The sequence below is a fragment of the Carcharodon carcharias genome (assembly GCF_017639515.1).
Source record: "Carcharodon carcharias isolate sCarCar2 chromosome 29 unlocalized genomic scaffold, sCarCar2.pri SUPER_29_unloc_7, whole genome shotgun sequence".
NCBI classification, from domain to species: Eukaryota; Metazoa; Chordata; class Chondrichthyes; order Lamniformes; family Lamnidae; genus Carcharodon; species Carcharodon carcharias.
This window is the reverse complement of record NW_024470680.1, coordinates 144,899-166,122: the sequence shown is the minus strand read 5'-3', so window position 1 is coordinate 166,122 and position 21,224 is coordinate 144,899. Positions and strand designations below refer to the sequence as shown.

At 43.7% G+C, this 21,224-nt stretch overlaps 1 protein-coding gene across 1 annotated transcript in view; it reads left to right on the top strand.

Moving 5' to 3' along the window:
* megf8 (multiple EGF-like-domains 8) overlaps positions 1-21,224 on the top strand; it is a gene marked incomplete at its 3' end in the record, with an annotated part of 790,270 nt that overhangs the window by 723,378 nt on the left and 45,668 nt on the right. The gene's annotated exons all lie outside the window — the stretch shown is intronic.

The window sequence follows — 21,224 nt, the reverse complement described above, 5'->3', positions numbered from 1 at the left end:
AGGTACAGCAACACCAGAATCACACCCAATAACACAGGTACAGCAACACCAGAATCACACCAAATAACACAGGTACAGCAACACCAGAATCACACCCAATAACACAGGTACAGCAACACCAGAATCACACCAAATAGCACAGGTACAGCAACACCAGAATCACACCCAATAACACAGGTACAGTAACACCAGAATCACACCCAATAACACAGGTACAGCAACACCAGAATCACACCAAATAACACAGGTACAGCAACACCAGAATAACACCAAATAACACAGGTACAGCAACACCAGAATCACACCAAATAACACAGGCAGGGTCATACCAGAATCACACCAAATGACACAGGTACAGCAACACCAGAATCACTCCAAATAACTCAGGTACAGCAAAACCAGAAACACACCAAATAACACAGGTACAGCAAAACCAGAATCACACCAAATAACACAGGTACAGCAAAACCAGAATCACACCAAATAACACAGGTACAGCAACACCAGAATCACATCAATTAACACAGGTACAGTAACACCAGAATCACACCAAATAACACAGGCACGGTCATACCAGAATCACACCATATAACACAGGTACAGCAACACCAGAATCACAACAAATAACACAGGTAGAGCAACACCAGAATCACAACAAATAAAACAGGTACAGCAACACCAGAATCACACCAAATAACACAGGCACAGTCACACCAGAATAGCACCAAATAACACAGGCATGGCCACACCAGAATCATAGCAAATAACACAGGCAAGGTCACACCAGAATCACACCAAATAACACAGGCACGGTCACACCAGAATCACACCAAATAACACAGGTACAGTAACACCAGAATCACACCCAATAACACAAGTACAGCAACACCAGAATCACACCAAATAACACAGGTACAGTAACACCAGAATCACACCCAATAACACAGGTACAGTAACACCAGAATCACACCCAATAACACAGGTACAGCAACACCAGAATCATACCAAATAACTAAGGTACAGCAACACCAGAATCACACCCAATAACACAGGTACAGCAACACCAGAATCACACCAAATAACACAGGTACAGCAACACCAGAATCACACCAAATAACGCAGGCACAGCAACACCAGAATCACACCAAATAACACAGGTAAAGCAACACCAGAATCACACCAAATAACACAGGTACAGCAACACCAGAATCACACCAAATAACACAAGCACGGTCACACCAGAATCCCACCAAATAACACAGGCACGGTCATACCAGAATCACACCAAATAACACAGGTACAGCAACACCAGAATCACACCAAATAACGCAGGCACAGCAACACCAGAATCACACCAAATAACACAGGTAAAGCAACACCAGAATCACACCAAATAACACAGGTACAGCAACACCAGAATAACACCAAATAACACAGGTACAGCAACACCAGAATCACACCAAATAACACAGGCAGGGTCATACCAGAATCACACCAAATGACACAGGTACAGCAACACCAGAATCACTCCAAATAACTCAGGTACAGCAAAACCAGAAACACACCAAATAACACAGGTACAGCAAAACCAGAATCACACCAAATAACACAGGTACAGCAAAACCAGAATCACACCAAATAACACAGGTACAGCAACACCAGAATCACATCAATTAACACAGGTACAGTAACACCAGAATCACACCAAATAACACAGGCACGGTCATACCAGAATCACACCAAATAACACAGGTACAGCAACACCAGAATCACAACAAATAACACAGGTAGAGCAACACCAGAATCACAACAAATAAAACAGGTACAGCAACACCAGAATCACACCAAATAACACAGGCACAGTCACACCAGAATAGCACCAAATAACACAGGCATGGCCACACCAGAATCATAGCAAATAACACAGGCAAGGTCACACCAGAATCACACCAAATAACACAGGCACGGTCACACCAGAATCACACCAAATAACACAGGTACAGTAACACCAGAATCACACCCAATAACACAAGTACAGCAACACCAGAATCACACCAAATAACACAGGTACAGTAACACCAGAATCACACCCAATAACACAGGTACAGTAACACCAGAATCACACCCAATAACACAGGTACAGCAACACCAGAATCATACCAAATAACTAAGGTACAGCAACACCAGAATCACACCCAATAACACAGGTACAGCAACACCAGAATCACACCAAATAACACAGGTACAGCAACACCAGAATCACACCAAATAACGCAGGCACAGCAACACCAGAATCACACCAAATAACACAGGTAAAGCAACACCAGAATCACACCAAATAACACAGGTACAGCAACACCAGAATCACACCAAATAACACAAGCACGGTCACACCAGAATCCCACCAAATAACACAGGCACGGTCATACCAGAATCACACCAAATAACACAGGTACAGCAACACCAGAATCACACCAAATAACACAGGTACAGTCACACCAGAATCACACCAAACAACACAGGTACAGCAACACCAGAATCACACCAAATAACACAGGCACAGTCACACCAGAATCACACCAAATAACACAGGCAGGGTCATACCAGAATCACACCAAATAACACAGGTACAGCAACACCAGAATCACTCCAAATAACACAGGTACAGCAACACCAGAATCACTCCAAATAACACAGGTACAGCAAAACCAGAATCACACCAAATAACACAGGTACAGCAAAACCAGAATCACAACAAATAACACAGGTCCAGCAACACCAGAATCACACCAAATAACACAGGCACAGTCACACCAGAATCACACCAAATAACACAGGTACAGCAACACCAGAATCACACCAAATAACACAGGCACGGTCACACCAGAATCACACCAAATAACACAGGCAGGGTCATACCAGAATCACGCCAAATAACACAGGCAGTGTCATCCCACAATCACTCCAAATAACACAGGTACAGCAGCACCAGAATCACACCAATCAACACAGGTACAGCAACACCAGAATCACACCAAATAACACAGGTAGAGCAACACCAGAATCACACCAAATAACACAGGTACAGTCACACCAGAATCACACCAAACAACACAGGTACAGCAACACCAGAATCACACCAAATAACACAGGTACAGCAACACCAGAATCACACCAAATAACACAGGCACGGTCACACCAGAATCACACCAAATAACACAGGCACGGTCACACCAGAATCACACCAAATAACGCAGGCACAGCAACACCAGAATCACACCAAATAACACAGGTAGAGCAACACCAGAATCACACCAAATAACACAGGCACATTCACACCTGAATCACACCAAATAACACAGGCAGGGTCATACCAGAATCACACCAAATAACACAGGTACAGCAACACCAGAATCACTCCAAATAACACAGGTACAGCAAAACCAGAATCACACCAAATAACACAGGTACAGCAACACCAGAATCACGCCAAATAACACAGGCACTGTCACACCAGAATCACACCAAATAACACAGGTACAGCAGCACCAGAATCACACCAAATAACACAGGTAAAGCAGCACCAGAATCACACCAAACAACACAGGTACAGCAACACCAGAATCACACCAAATAACACAGGTACAGCAACACCAGAATCTCACCAAACAACACTGGTACAGTCACACCAGAATCACACCAAATAACACTGGTACAGTCACACCAGAATCACACCAAATAACACAGGTACAGCAACAGCAGAATCACACCAAATAACACAGGTACAGCAAAACCAGAATCACACCAAATAACACAGGTACAGCAAAACCAGAATCGCACCCAATAACACAGGTAAAGCAACACCAGAATAACACCAAATAACACAGGCAGGGTCATACCAGAATCACACCAAATGACACAGGTACAGCAACACCAGAATCACTCCAAATAACACAGGTACAGCAAAACCAGAATCACACCAAATAACACAGGTATAGCGAAACCAGAATCACACCAAATAACACACGTCCAGCAACACCAGAACCACACCCAATAACACAGGTACAGCAACACCAAAATCAAACCAAATAACACCGGTACAGCAACACCAGAATCACACCAAATTGCCCAGCTACAGAAACACCATAATCACACCCAATAACGCAGGTACAGCAACACCAGAATCACACCAAACAACACAGGTACAGCAACACCAGAATCACACCAAACAACACAGGTACAGCAACACCCGAATCACACCAAACAACACAGGTACAGCAACACCCGAACCACACCAAACAACACAGGTACAGCACCACCAGAATCACACCAAACAACACAGGTACAGCAACACCAGAATCACACCAAATAACACAGGTACAGCAACACCAGAATCACACCAAACAACACTGGTACAGTCACACCAGAATCACACCAAATAACACTGGTACAGTCTCACCAGAATCACACCAAATAACACAGGTACAGCAACACCAGAATCACACCAAACAACACAGGTACAGCAACACCAGAATCACACCAAATAACACAGGTAGAGCAACACCAGAATCACAACAAATAAAACAGGTACAGCAACACCAGAATCACACCAAATAAAACAGGTACAGCAAAACCAGAATCACACCAAATGACACAGGTACAGCAACACCAGAATCACACCAAACAACACAGGTACAGCAACACCAGAATCACACCAAACAACACAGGTACAGCAAAACCAGAACCACACCAAATAACACAGGTACAGCAACACCAGATTCACACCAAATTACCCAGCTACAGAAACACCAGAATCACACCCAGTAACACAGGTGCAGCAACACCAGAATCACACCAAATAATACAGGTACAGCAACACCAGAATCACACCAAACAACACAGGTACAGCAACACCAGAATCACAACAAACAACACAGGTACAGCAACACCAGAATCACATCAAACAACACACGTGACAACACCAGAATCACACCAAATGACACAGGTACAGCAACACCAGAATCACACCAAACAACACAGGTACTGCAACACCAGAATCACACCAAACAACACACGTGACAACACCAGAATCACACCAAACAACACAGGTACAGCACCACCAGAATCACACCAAACCACACAGGTACAGCAACACCAGAATCACACCAAATAACACAGGTACTGGAACACCAGAATCACACCAAACAACACTGGTACAGTCACACCAGAATCACACCAAATAACACTGGTACAGTCTCACCAGAATCACACCAAATAACACAGGTACAGCAGCACCAGAATCACACCAAACAACACAGGTACAGCAACACCAGAATCACACCAAATACCACAGGTACAGCAGCACCAGAATCACACCAAACAATACAGGTGCATCAACACCATAATCACACCAAATAACACAGGTACAGCAACACCAGAATCTCACAAATTACCACAGGTACTGCATCACCAGAATCGCACCAAATAACAGAGGTACAGCAACACCAGAATCACACCAAATAACACAGGTAGAGCAACGCCAGAATCACAACAAATAAAACAGGTACAGCATCACCAGAATCACACCAAATAACACTGGTACAGTCTCACCAGAATCACACCAAATAACACAGGTACAGCAACACCAGAATCACACCAAACAACACAGGTACAGCAACACCAGAATCACACCAAATACCACAGGTACAGCATCACCAGAATCACACCAAACAATACAGGTGCATCAACACCATAATCACACCAAATAACACAGGTACAGCATCACCAGAATCACACCAAACAACACAGGTACAGCAGCACCAGAATCTCACAAATTACCACAGGTACTGCATCACCAGAATCGCACCAAATAACACAGGTACAGCAACACCAGAATCACACCAAATAACACAGGTAGAGCAACGCCAGAATCACAACAAATAAAACAGGTACAGCATCACCTGAATCACACCAAATGACACAGGCACGGTCACACCAGAATCACACCAAATAACACAGGTACAGCAACACCAGAATCACACCAAATAACACAGGTACAGCAACACCAGAATCTCACCAAATAACACAGGTACAGCAACACCAGAATCTCACCAAATAACACAGGTACAGCAACACCAGAATCACACCAAATAACACAAGAACAGCAACACCAGAATCACACCAAATTACACAGGTACAGCAACACCAGAATCTCACCAAATAACACAGGTACAGCAACACTAGAATCACACCAAATAACACAGGAACAGCAACACCAGAATCACACCAAATAACACAGGTACAGCAAAACCAGAATCACACCAAATAACACAGGTACAGCAACACCAGAATCACATCAATTAACACAGGTACAGTAACACCAGAATCACACCAAATAACACAGGCACGGTCATACCAGAATCACACCAAATAACACAGGTACAGCAACACCAGAATCACAACAAATAACACAGGTAGAGCAACACCAGAATCACAACAAATAAAACAGGTACAGCAACACCAGAATCACACCAAATAACACAGGCACAGTCACACCAGAATAGCACCAAATAACACAGGCATGGCCACACCAGAATCATAGCAAATAACACAGGCAAGGTCACACCAGAATCACACCAAATAACACAGGCACGGTCACACCAGAATCACACCAAATAACACAGGGACAGTAACACCAGAATCACACCCAATAACACAAGTACAGCAACACCAGAATCACACCAAATAACACAGGTACAGTAACACCAGAATCACACCCAATAACACAGGTACAGTAACACGAGAATCACACCCAATAACACAGGTACAGCAACACCAGAATCATACCAAATAACTAAGGTACAGCAACACCAGAATCACACCCAATAACACAGGTACAGCAACACCAGAATCACACCAAATAACACAGGTACAGCAACAACAGAATCACACCAAATAACAGGTACAGCAACACCAGAATCACACCAAATAACACAAGCACGGTCACACCAGAATCCCACCAAATAACACAGGCACGGTCATACGAGAATCACACCAAATAACACAGGTACAGCAACACCAGAATCACACCAAATAACACTGGTACAGTCACACCAGAATCACACCAAACAACACAGGTACAGCAACACCAGAATCACACCAAATAACACAGGCACAGTCACACCAGAATCACACCAAATAACACAGGCAGGGTCATACCAGAATCACACCAAATAACACAGGTACAGCAACACCAGAATCACTCCAAATAACACAGGTACAGCAACACCAGAATCACTCCAAATAACACAGGTACAGCAAAACCGGAATCACACCACATAACACAGGTACAGCAAAACCAGAATCACAACAAATAACACAGGTCCAGCAACACCAGAATCACACCAAATAACACAGGCACAGTCACACCAGAATCACACCAAATAACACAGGTACAGCAACACCAGAATCACACCAAATAACACAGGTACAGCAACACCAGAATCACACCAAATAACACAGGCACGGTCACACCAGAATCACACCAAATAACACAGGCAGGGTCATACCAGAATCACACCAAATAACACAGGCAGTGTCATCCCAGAATCACTCCAAATAACACAGGTACAGCAGCACCAGAATCACACCAATCAACACAGGTACAGCAACACCAGAATCACACCAAATAACACAGGTGGAGCAACACCAGAATCACACCAAATAACACAGGGACAGTAACACCAGAATCACACCCAATAACACAAGTACAGCAACACCAGAATCACACCAAATAACACAGGAACAGCAACACCAGAATCACACCAAATAACACAGGCACGATCACACCAGAATCACACCAAATAACACAAGTACAGCAACACCAGAATCACTCCCAAAAACACAGGTCCAGCAAAACCAGAATCACACCAAATAACACAGGTACAGCAACACGAGAATCACAACAAATAAAACAGGTACAGCAACACAAGAATCACACCAAATTACACTGGCACGGTCACACCAGAATCTCACCAAATAACACAGGCAGGGTCATACCAGAATCACACCAAATAACACAGGTACAGCAGCACCAGAATCACACCAAACAACACAGGTACAGCACCACCAGAATCACACCAAACAACACAGGTACAGCAACACCAGAATCACACCAAATAACACAGGTACTGGAACACCAGAATCACACCAAACAACACTGGTACAGTCACACCAGAATCACACCAAATAACACTGGTACAGTCTCACCAGAATCACACCAAATAACACAGATACAGCAGCACCAGAATCACACCAAACAACACAGGTACAGCAACACCAGAATCACACCAAATAACACAGGTACAGCAACACCAGAATCGCACCAAATAACACAGGTACAGCAACACCAGAATCACACCAAATAACACAGGTAGAGCAATGCCAGAATCACAACAAATAAAACAGGTACAGCATCACCAGAATCACACCAAATAACACTGGTACAGTCTCACCAGAATCACACCAAATAACACAGGTACAGCAACACCAGAATCACACCAAACAACACAGGTACAGCAACACCAGAATCACACCAAATACCACAGGTACAGCAGCACCAGAATCACACCAAATAACACTGGTGCATCAACACCATAATCACACCAAATAACACAGGTACAGCATCACCAGAATCACACCAAACAACACAGGTACAGCAGCACCAGAATCTCACAAATTACCACAGGTACTGCATCACCAGAATCGCACCAAATAACACAGGTACAGCAACACCAGAATCACACCAAATAACACAGGTAGAGCAACGCCAGAATCACAACAAATAAAACAGGTACAGCATCACCTGAATCACACCAAATGACACACGCACGGTCACACCAGAATCACACCAAATAACACAGGTACAGCAACACCAGAATCACACCAAATAACACAGGTACAGCAACACCAGAATCTCACCAAATAACACAGGTACAGCAACGCCAGAATCTCACCAAATAACACAGGTACAGCAACACCAGAATCACACCAAATAACACAAGAACAGCAACACCAGAATCACACCAAACAACACAGGTACAGCAACACCAGAATCACACCAAATAACACAGGCACAGTCACACCAGAATCACACCAAATAACACAGGCAGGGTCATACCAGAATCACACCAAATAACACAGGTACAGCAACACCAGAATCACTCCAAATAACACAGGTACAGCAACACCAGAATCACTCCAAATAACACAGGTACAGCAAAACCAGAATCACACCAAATAACACAGGTACAGCAAAACCAGAATCACAACAAATAACACAGGTCCAGCAACACCAGAATCACACCAAATAACACAGGCACAGTCACACCAGAATCACACCAAATAACACAGGTACAGCAACACCAGAATCACACCAAATAACACAGGCACGGTCACACCAGAATCACACCAAATAACACAGGCAGGGTCATACCAGAATCACGCCAAATAACACAGGCAGTGTCATCCCACAATCACTCCAAATAACACAGGTACAGCAGCACCAGAATCACACCAATCAACACAGGTACAGCAACACCAGAATCACACCAAATAACACAGGTAGAGCAACACCAGAATCACACCAAATAACACAGGTACAGTCACACCAGAATCACACCAAACAACACAGGTACAGCAACACCAGAATCACACCAAATAACACAGGTACAGCAACACCAGAATCACACCAAATAACACAGGCACGGTCACACCAGAATCACACCAAATAACACAGGCACGGTCACACCAGAATCACACCAAATAACGCAGGCACAGCAACACCAGAATCACACCAAATAACACAGGTAGAGCAACACCAGAATCACACCAAATAACACAGGCACATTCACACCTGAATCACACCAAATAACACAGGCAGGGTCATACCAGAATCACACCAAATAACACAGGTACAGCAACACCAGAATCACTCCAAATAACACAGGTACAGCAAAACCAGAATCACACCAAATAACACAGGTACAGCAACACCAGAATCACGCCAAATAACACAGGCACTGTCACACCAGAATCACACCAAATAACACAGGTACAGCAGCACCAGAATCACACCAAATAACACAGGTAAAGCAGCACCAGAATCACACCAAACAACACAGGTACAGCAACACCAGAATCACACCAAATAACACAGGTACAGCAACACCAGAATCTCACCAAACAACACTGGTACAGTCACACCAGAATCACACCAAATAACACTGGTACAGTCACACCAGAATCACACCAAATAACACAGGTACAGCAACAGCAGAATCACACCAAATAACACAGGTACAGCAAAACCAGTATCACACCAAATAACACAGGTACAGCAAAACCAGAATCGCACCCAATAACACAGGTAAAGCAACACCAGAATAACACCAAATAACACAGGCAGGGTCATACCAGAATCACACCAAATGACACAGGTACAGCAACACCAGAATCACTCCAAATAACACAGGTACAGCAAAACCAGAATCACACCAAATAACACAGGTATAGCGAAACCAGAATCACACCAAATAACACACGTCCAGCAACACCAGAACCACACCCAATAACACAGGTACAGCAACACCAAAATCAAACCAAATAACACCGGTACAGCAACACCAGAATCACACCAAATTGCCCAGCTACAGAAACACCATAATCACACCCAATAACGCAGGTACAGCAACACCAGAATCACACCAAACAACACAGGTACAGCAACACCAGAATCACACCAAACAACACAGGTACAGCAACACCCGAATCACACCAAACAACACAGGTACAGCAACACCCGAATCACACCAAACAACACAGGTACAGCACCACCAGAATCACACCAAACAACACAGGTACAGCAACACCAGAATCACACCAAATAACACAGGTACAGCAACACCAGAATCACACCAAACAACACTGGTACAGTCACACCAGAATCACACCAAATAACACTGGTACAGTCTCACCAGAATCACACCAAATAACACAGGTACAGCAACACCAGAATCACACCAAACAACACAGGTACAGCAACACCAGAATCACACCAAATAACACAGGTAGAGCAACACCAGAATCACAACAAATAAAACAGGTACAGCAACACCAGAATCACACCAAATAAAACAGGTACAGCAAAACCAGAATCACACCAAATGACACAGGTACAGCAACACCAGAATCACACCAAACAACACAGGTACAGCAACACCAGAATCACACCAAACAACACAGGTACAGCAAAACCAGAACCACACCAAATAACACAGGTACAGCAACACCAGATTCACACCAAATTACCCAGCTACAGAAACACCAGAATCACACCCAGTAACACAGGTGCAGCAACACCAGAATCACACCAAATAATACAGGTACAGCAACACCAGAATCACACCAAACAACACATTTACAGCAACACCAGAATCACAGCAAACAACACAGGTACAGCAACACCAGAATCACATCAAACAACACACGTGACAACACCAGAATCACACCAAATGACACAGGTACAGCAACACCAGAATCACACCAAACAACACAGGTACTGCAACACCAGAATCACACCAAACAACACACGTGACAACACCAGAATCACACCAAACAACACAGGTACAGCACCACCAGAATCACACCAAACAACACAGGTACAGCAACACCAGAATCACACCAAATAACACAGGTACTGGAACACCAGAATCACACCAAACAACACTGGTACAGTCACACCAGAATCACACCAAATAACACTGGTACAGTCTCACCAGAATCACACCAAATAACACAGGTACAGCAGCACCAGAATCACACCAAACAACACAGGTACAGCAACACTAGAATCACACCAAATACCACAGGTACAGCAGCACCAGAATCACACCAAACAATACAGGTGCATCAACAGCATAATCACACCAAATAACACAGGTACAGCAACACCAGAATCTCACAAATTACCACAGGTACTGCATCACCAGAATCGCACCAAATAACACAGGTACAGCAACACCAGAATCACACCAAATAACACAGGTAGAGCAACGCCAGAATCACAACAAATAAAACAGGTACAGCATCACCAGAATCACACCAAATAACACTGGTACAGTCTCACCAGAATCACACCAAATAACACAGGTACAGCAACACCAGAATCACACCAAACAACACAGGTACAGCAACACCAGAATCACACCAAATACCACAGGTACAGCAGCACCAGAATCACACCAAACAATACAGGTGCATCAACACCATAATCACACCAAATAACACAGATACAGCATCACCAGAATCACACCAAACAACACAGGTACAGCAGCACCAGAATCTCACAAATTACCACAGGTACTGCATCACCAGAATCGCACCAAATAACACAGGTACAGCAACACCAGAATCACACCAAATAACACAGGTAGAGCAACGCCAGAATCACAACAAATAAAACAGGTACAGCATCACCTGAATCACACCAAATGACACAGGCACGGTCACACCAGAATCACACCAAATAACACAGGTACAGCAACACCAGAATCACACCAAATAACACAGGTACAGCAACACCAGAATCTCACCAAATAACACAGGTACAGCAACACCAGAATCTCACCAAATAACACAGGTACAGCAACACCAGAATCACACCAAATAACACAAGAACAGCAACACCAGAATCACACCAAATTACACAGGTACAGCAACACCAGAATCTCACCAAATAACACAGGTACAGCAACACTAGAATCACACCAAATAACACAGGTACAGCAACACTAGAATCACACCAAATAACACAGGAACAGCAACACCAGAATCACACCAAATAACACAGGTACAGCAAAACCAGAATCACACCAAATAACACAGGTACAGCAACACCAGAATCACATCAATTAACACAGGTACAGTAACACCAGAATCACACCAAATAACACAGGCACGGTCATACCAGAATCACACCAAATAACACAGGTACAGCAACACCAGAATCACAACAAATAACACAGGTAGAGCAACACCAGAATCACAACAAATAAAACAGGTACAGCAACACCAGAATCACACCAAATAACACAGGCACAGTCACACCAGAATAGCACCAAATAACACAGGCATGGCCACACCAGAATCATAGCAAATAACACAGGCAAGGTCACACCAGAATCACACCAAATAACACAGGCACGGTCACACCAGAATCACACCAAATAACACAGGGACAGTAACACCAGAATCACACCCAATAACACAAGTACAGCAACACCAGAATCACACCAAATAACACAGGTACAGTAACACCAGAATCACACCCAATAACACAGGTACAGTAACACCAGAATCACACCCAATAACACAGGTACAGCAACACCAGAATCATACCAAATAACTAAGGTACAGCAACACCAGAATCACACCCAATAACACAGGTACAGCAACACCAGAATCACACCAAATAACACAGGTACAGCAACAACAGAATCACACCAAATAACGCAGGCACAGCAACACCAGAATCACACCAAATAACACAGGCACGATCACACCAGAATCACACCAAATAACACAAGTACAGCAACACCAGAATCACTCCCAAAAACACAGGTCCAGCAAAACCAGAATCACACCAAATAACACAGGTACAGCAACACGAGAATCACAACAAATAAAACAGGTACAGCAACACAAGAATCACACCAAATAACACTGGCACGGTCACACCAGAATCTCACCAAATAACACAGGCAGGGTCATACCAGAATCACACCAAATAACACAGGTACAGCAGCACCAGAATCACACCAAACAACACAGGTACAGCACCACCAGAATCACACCAAACAACACAGGTACAGCAACACCAGAATCACACCAAATAACACAGGTACTGGAACACCAGAATCACACCAAACAACACTGGTACAGTCACACCAGAATCACACCAAATAACACTGGTACAGTCTCACCAGAATCACACCAAATAACACAGATACAGCAGCACCAGAATCACACCAAACAACACAGGTACAGCAACACCAGAATCACACCAAATAACACAGGTACAGCAACACCAGAATCGCACCAAATAACACAGGTACAGCAACACCAGAATCACACCAAATAACACAGGTAGAGCAATGCCAGAATCACAACAAATAAAACAGGTACAGCATCACCAGAATCACACCAAATAACACTGGTACAGTCTCACCAGAATCACACCAAATAACACAGGTACAGCAACACCAGAATCACACCAAACAACACAGGTACAGCAACACCAGAATCACACCAAATACCACAGGTACAGCAGCACCAGAATCACACCAAATAACACTGGTGCATCAACACCGTAATCACACCAAATAACACAGGTACAGCATCACCAGAATCACACCAAACAACACAGGTACAGCAGCACCAGAATCTCACAAATTACCACAGGTAATGCATCACCAGAATCGCACCAAATAACACAGGTACAGCAACACCAGAATCACACCAAATAACACAGGTAGAGCAACGCCAGAATCACAACAAATAAAACAGGTACAGCATCACCTGAATCACACCAAATGACACACGCACGGTCACACCAGAATCACACCAAATAACACAGGTACAGCAACACCAGAATCACACCAAATAACACAGGTACAGCAACACCAGAATCTCACCAAATAACACAGGTACAGCAACACCAGAATCTCACCAAATAACACAGGTACAGCAACACCAGAATCACACCAAATAACACAAGAACAGCAACACCAGAATCACACCAAATTACACAGGTACAGCAACACCAGAATCTCACCAAATAACACAGGTACAGCAACACCAGAATCACACCAAATAACACAGGCACGATCACACCAGAATCACACCAAATAACACAAGTACAGCAACACCAGAATCACTCCCAAAAACACAGGTCCAGCAAAACCAGAATCACACCAAATAACACAGGTACAGCAACACGAGAATCACAACAAATAAAACAGGTACAGCAACACAAGAATCACACCAAATAACACTGGCACGGTCACACCAGAATCTCACCAAATAACACAGGCAGGGTCATACCAGAATCACACCAAATAACACAGGTACAGCAACACCAGAATCACTCCAAATAACACAGGTACAGCAAAACCAGAATCACACCAAATAACACTGGTGCAGCAAAACCAGATTCACACCAAATAACACAGGTCCAGCAACACCAGCATCACACCAAATAACACAGATACAGTAACACCAGAATCACACCAAATAACACAGGCACGGTCATACCAGAATCACACCAAATAACACAGGTCCAGCAACACCGGAATCGCAAAAAATAACACAGGTAGAGCAACACCAGAATCACACCAAACAACACAGGTACAGCAACACCAGAATCACACCAAATATCACAGATACAGCAACACCAGAATCACACCAAATAACACAGGTACAGCAACACCAGAATCACACCAAATAACACAGGTACAGGAATACCAGAATCACACCAAATAACACAGGTACAGCAACCCCAGAATCGCACCAAATAACACAGGTATAGCAACACCAGAATCACACCAAATAACACAGGTACAGCAACACCAGAATCACACCAAACAACACAGGTACTGCAACACCAGAATCACACCAAACAACACACGTGACAACACCAGAATCACACCAAACAACACAGGTACAGCACCACCAGAATCACACCAAACAACACAGGTACAGCAACACCAGAATCACACCAAATAACACAGGTACTGGAACACCAGAACCACACCAAACAACACTGGTACAGTCACACCAGAATCACACCAAATAACACTGGTACAGTCTCACCAGAATCACACCAAATAACACAGATACAGCAGCACCAGAATCACACCAAACAACACAGGTACAGCAACACCAGAATCACACCAAATAACACAGGTACAGCAACACCAGAATCGCACCAAATAACACAGGTACAGCAACACCAGAATCACACCAAATAACACAGGTAGAGCAACGCCAGAATCACAACAAATAAAACAGGTACAGCATCACCTGAATCACACCAAATAACACTGGTACAGTCTCACCAGAATCACACCAAATAACACAGGTACAGCAACACCAGAATCACACCAAACAACACAGGTACAGCAACACCAGAATCACACCAAATACCACAGGTACAGCAGCACCAGAATCACACCAAATAACACTGGTGCATCAACACCATAATCACACCAAATAACACAGGTACAGCATCACCAGAATCACACCAAACAACACAGGTACAGCAGCACCAGAATCTCACAAATTACCACAGGTACTGCATCACCAGAATCGCACCAAATAACACAGGTACAGCAACACCAGAATCACACCAAATAACACAGGTAGAGCAACGCCAGAATCACAACAAATAAAACAGGTACAGCATCACCTGAATCACACCAAATGACACACGCACGGTCACACCAGAATCACACCAAATAACACAAGAACAGCAACACCAGAATCACACCAAATTACACAGTTACAGCAACACCAGAATCTCACCAAATAACACAGGTACAGCAACACCAGAATCACACCAAATAACACAGGAACAGCAACACCAGAATCACACCAAATAACACAGGCACGATCACACCAGAATCACACCAAATAACACAAGTACAGCAACACCAGAATCACTCCCAAAAACACAGGTCCAGCAAAACCAGAATCACACCAAATAACACAGGTACAACAACACGAGAATCACAACAAATAAAACAGGTACAGCAACACAAGAATCACACCAAATAACACTGGCACGGTCACACCAGAATCTCACCAAATAACACAGGCAGGGTCATACCAGAATCACACCAAATAACACAGGTACAGCAACACCAGAATCACTCCAAATAACACAGGTACAGCAAAACCAGAATCACACCAAATAACACTGGTGCAGCAAAACCAGATTCACACCAAATAACACAGGTCCAGCAACACCAGCATCACACCAAATAACACAGATACAGTAACACCAGAATCACACCAAATAACACAGGCACGGTCATACCAGAATCACACCAAATAACACAGGTCCAGCAACACCGGAATCGCAAAAAATAACACAGGTAGAGCAACACCAGAATCACACCAAACAACACAGGTACAGCAACACCAGAATCACACCAAATAACACAGGTACAGCAACACCAGAATCACACCAAATATCACAGATACAGCAACACCAGAATCACACCAAATAACACAGGTACAGCAACACCAGAATCACACCAAATAACACAGGTACAGGAATACGAGAATCACACCAAATAACACAGGTACAGCAACCCCAGAATCGCACCAAATAACACAGGTACAGCAACACCAGAATCACACCAAATAACACAGGTACAGCAACTCCAGAATCACACCAAATAACACAGGTACAGCAACACCAGAATCACACCAAATACCACAGGTACAGCAACACCACAATCACACCAAATAACTCAGGCACAGTAACACCAGAATCACACCAAATAACACAGGCACATTCACACCTGAATCACACCAAATACCACAGGTACAGCAACACCAGAATCACTCCAAATTACACAGGTACAGCAAAACCAGAATCACACCAAATAACACAGGTACAGCAACACCAGAATCACACCAAATAACACAGGCACTGTCACACCAGAATCACACCAAATAACACAGGTACAGCAGCTCCAGAATCACACCAAATAACACAGATAAAGCAGCACCAGAATCACACCAAACAACACAGGTACAGCAACACCAGAATCACAGCAAATAACACAGGTATAGCAACACCAGAATCACACCAAATAACACAGGCACAGTCACACCAGAATAGCACCAAATATCACAGGCATGGCCACACCAGAATCATAGCAAATAACACAGGCAAGGTCACACCAGAATCACACCAAATAACACAGGCACGGTCACACCAGAATCACACCAAATAACACAGGTACAGTAACACCAGAATCACACCCAATAACACAGGTACAGTAACACCAGAATCACACCCAATAACACAGGTACAGTAACACCAGAATCACACCCAATAACACAGGTACAGCAACACCAGAATCATACCAAATAACTAAGGTACAGCAACACCAGAATCACAACCAATAACACAGGTACAGCAACACCAGAATCACACCAAATAACACAGGTACAGCAACACCAGAATCTCACCAAATAACACAGGTACAGCAACACCAGAATCACACCAAATAACACAGGAACAGCAACACCAGAATCACACCAAATAACACAGGCACGATCACACCAGAATCACACCAAATAACACAAGTACAGCAACACCAGAATCACTCCCAAAAACACAGGTCCAGCAAAACCAGAATCACACCAAATAACACAGGTACAGCAACACGAGAATCACAACAAATAAAACAGGTACAGCAACACAAGAATCACACCAAATAACACTGGCACGGTCACACCAGAATCTCACCAAATAACACAGGCAGGGTCATACCAGAATCACACCAAATAACACAGGTACAGCAACACCAGAATCACTCCAAATAACACAGGTACAGCAAAACCAGAATCACACCAAATAACACTGGTGCAGCAAAACCAGATTCACACCAAATAACACAGGTCCAGCAACACCAGCATCACACCAAATAACACAGATACAGTAACACCAGAATCACACCAAATAACACAGGCACGGTCATACCAGAATCACACCAAATAACACAGGTCCAGCAACACCGGAATCGCAAAAAATAACACAGGTCCAGCAACACCAGAATCGCACCAAATAACACAGGTACAGCAACACCAGAATCACACCAAATAACACAGGTACAGCAACACCAGAATCACACCAAATAACACAGGTACAGCAACTCCAGAATCACACCAAATAACTCAGGCACAGTAACACCAGAATCACACCAAATACCACAGGTACAGCAACACCACAATCACACCAAATAACTCAGGCACATTAACACCAGAATCACACCAAATAACACAGGCACATTCACACCTGAATCACACCAAATACCACAGGTACAGCAACACCAGAATCACTCTAAATAACACAGGTACAGCAAAACCAGAATCACACCAAATAACACAGGTACAGCAACACCAGAATCACACCAAATAACACAGGCACTGTCACACCAGAATCACACCAAATAACACAGGTACAGCAACACCAGAATCGCACCCAATAACACAGGCACATTCACACCAGAATCACACCAAACAACACAGGTACAGCAACACCAGAATCACACCAAATAACACAGGCACATTTACACCAGAATCACACCAAATAACACAGGCACGGTCATACCAGAATCACATCAAATAACACAGGTACAGCAACACCAGAATCACTCCAAATAACACAGGTACAGCAACACCAGAATCACTCCAAATAACACAGGTACAGCAAAACCAGAATCACACCAAATAACACAGGTACAGCAAAACCAGTATCACAACAAATAACACAGGTCCAGCAACACCAGAATCACACCAAATAACACAGGCACAGTCACACCAGAATCACACCAAATAACACAGGTACAGCAACACCAGAATCACACCACATAACACAGGCACTGTCACACCAGAATCACACCAAATAACACAGGTAAAGCAGCACCAGAATCACACCAAACAACACAGGTACAGCAACACCAGAATCACACCAAATAACACAGGTACAGCAACACCAGAATCACACCAAATAACACAGGTACAGCACACCAGAATCACACCAAATAACACAGGTACAGCAACACCAGAATCACACCAATAACACAGGTACAGCAACACCAGAATCACACCAAATAACACAGGTACAGCAACACCAGAATCACACCAAATAACACAGGTACAGCAACACCAGAATCACACCCAAATAACACAGGTACAGCAACACCAGAATCACACCAAATAACACAGGTACAGCAACACCAGAATCACACCAAATAACACAGGTACAGCAAACCAGAATCACACCAAATACACAGGTACAGCAACACCAGAATCACTCCAAATAACACAGGTACAGCAACACCAGAATCACACCAAATAACACAGGTACAGCAACACAGAATCACACCAAATAACACAGGTACAGCAACACCAGAATCACACCAAATAACACAGGTACAGCAACACCAGAATCACACCAAATAACACAGGTACAGCAACACCAGAATCACACCAAATAACACTGGTACAGTCACACCAGAATCACACCAAACAACACAGGTACAGCAACACCAGAATCACACCAAATAACACAGGCACATTCACACCAGAATCACACCAAATAACACAGGCAGGGTCATACCAGAATCACATCAAATAACACAGGTACAGCAACACCAGAATCACTCCAAATAACACAGGTACAGCAACACCAGAATCACTCTAAATAACACAGGTACAGCAAAACCAGAATCACACCAAATAACACAGGTACAGCAACACCGGAATCACACCAAATAACACAGGCACTGTCACACCAGAATCACACCAAATAACACAGGTACAGCAGCTCCAGAATCACACCAAATAACACAGGTAAAGCAGCACCAGAATCACACCAAACAACACAGGTACAGCAACACCAGAATCTCACCAAACAACACTGGTACAGTCACACCAGAATCACACCAAATAACACTGGTACAGTCACACCAGAATCACACCAAATAACACAGGTACAGCAACAGCAGAATCACACCAAATAACACAGGTACACCAACACCAGAATCACACCAAATAACACAGGTACAGCAAAACCAGAATCACACCAAATAACACAGGTACAGCAACACCATAATCGCACCCAATAACACCGGTAAAGCAACACCAGAATAACACCAAATAACACAGGCAGGGTCATACCAGAATCACACCAAATGACACAGGTACAGCAACACCAGAATCACTCCAAATAACACAGGTACAGCAAAACCAGAATCACACCAAATAACACAGGTATAGCAAAACCAGAATCACACCAAATAACACACGTCCAGCAACACCAGAACCACACCCAATAACACAGGTACAGCAACACCAAAAACAAACCAAAT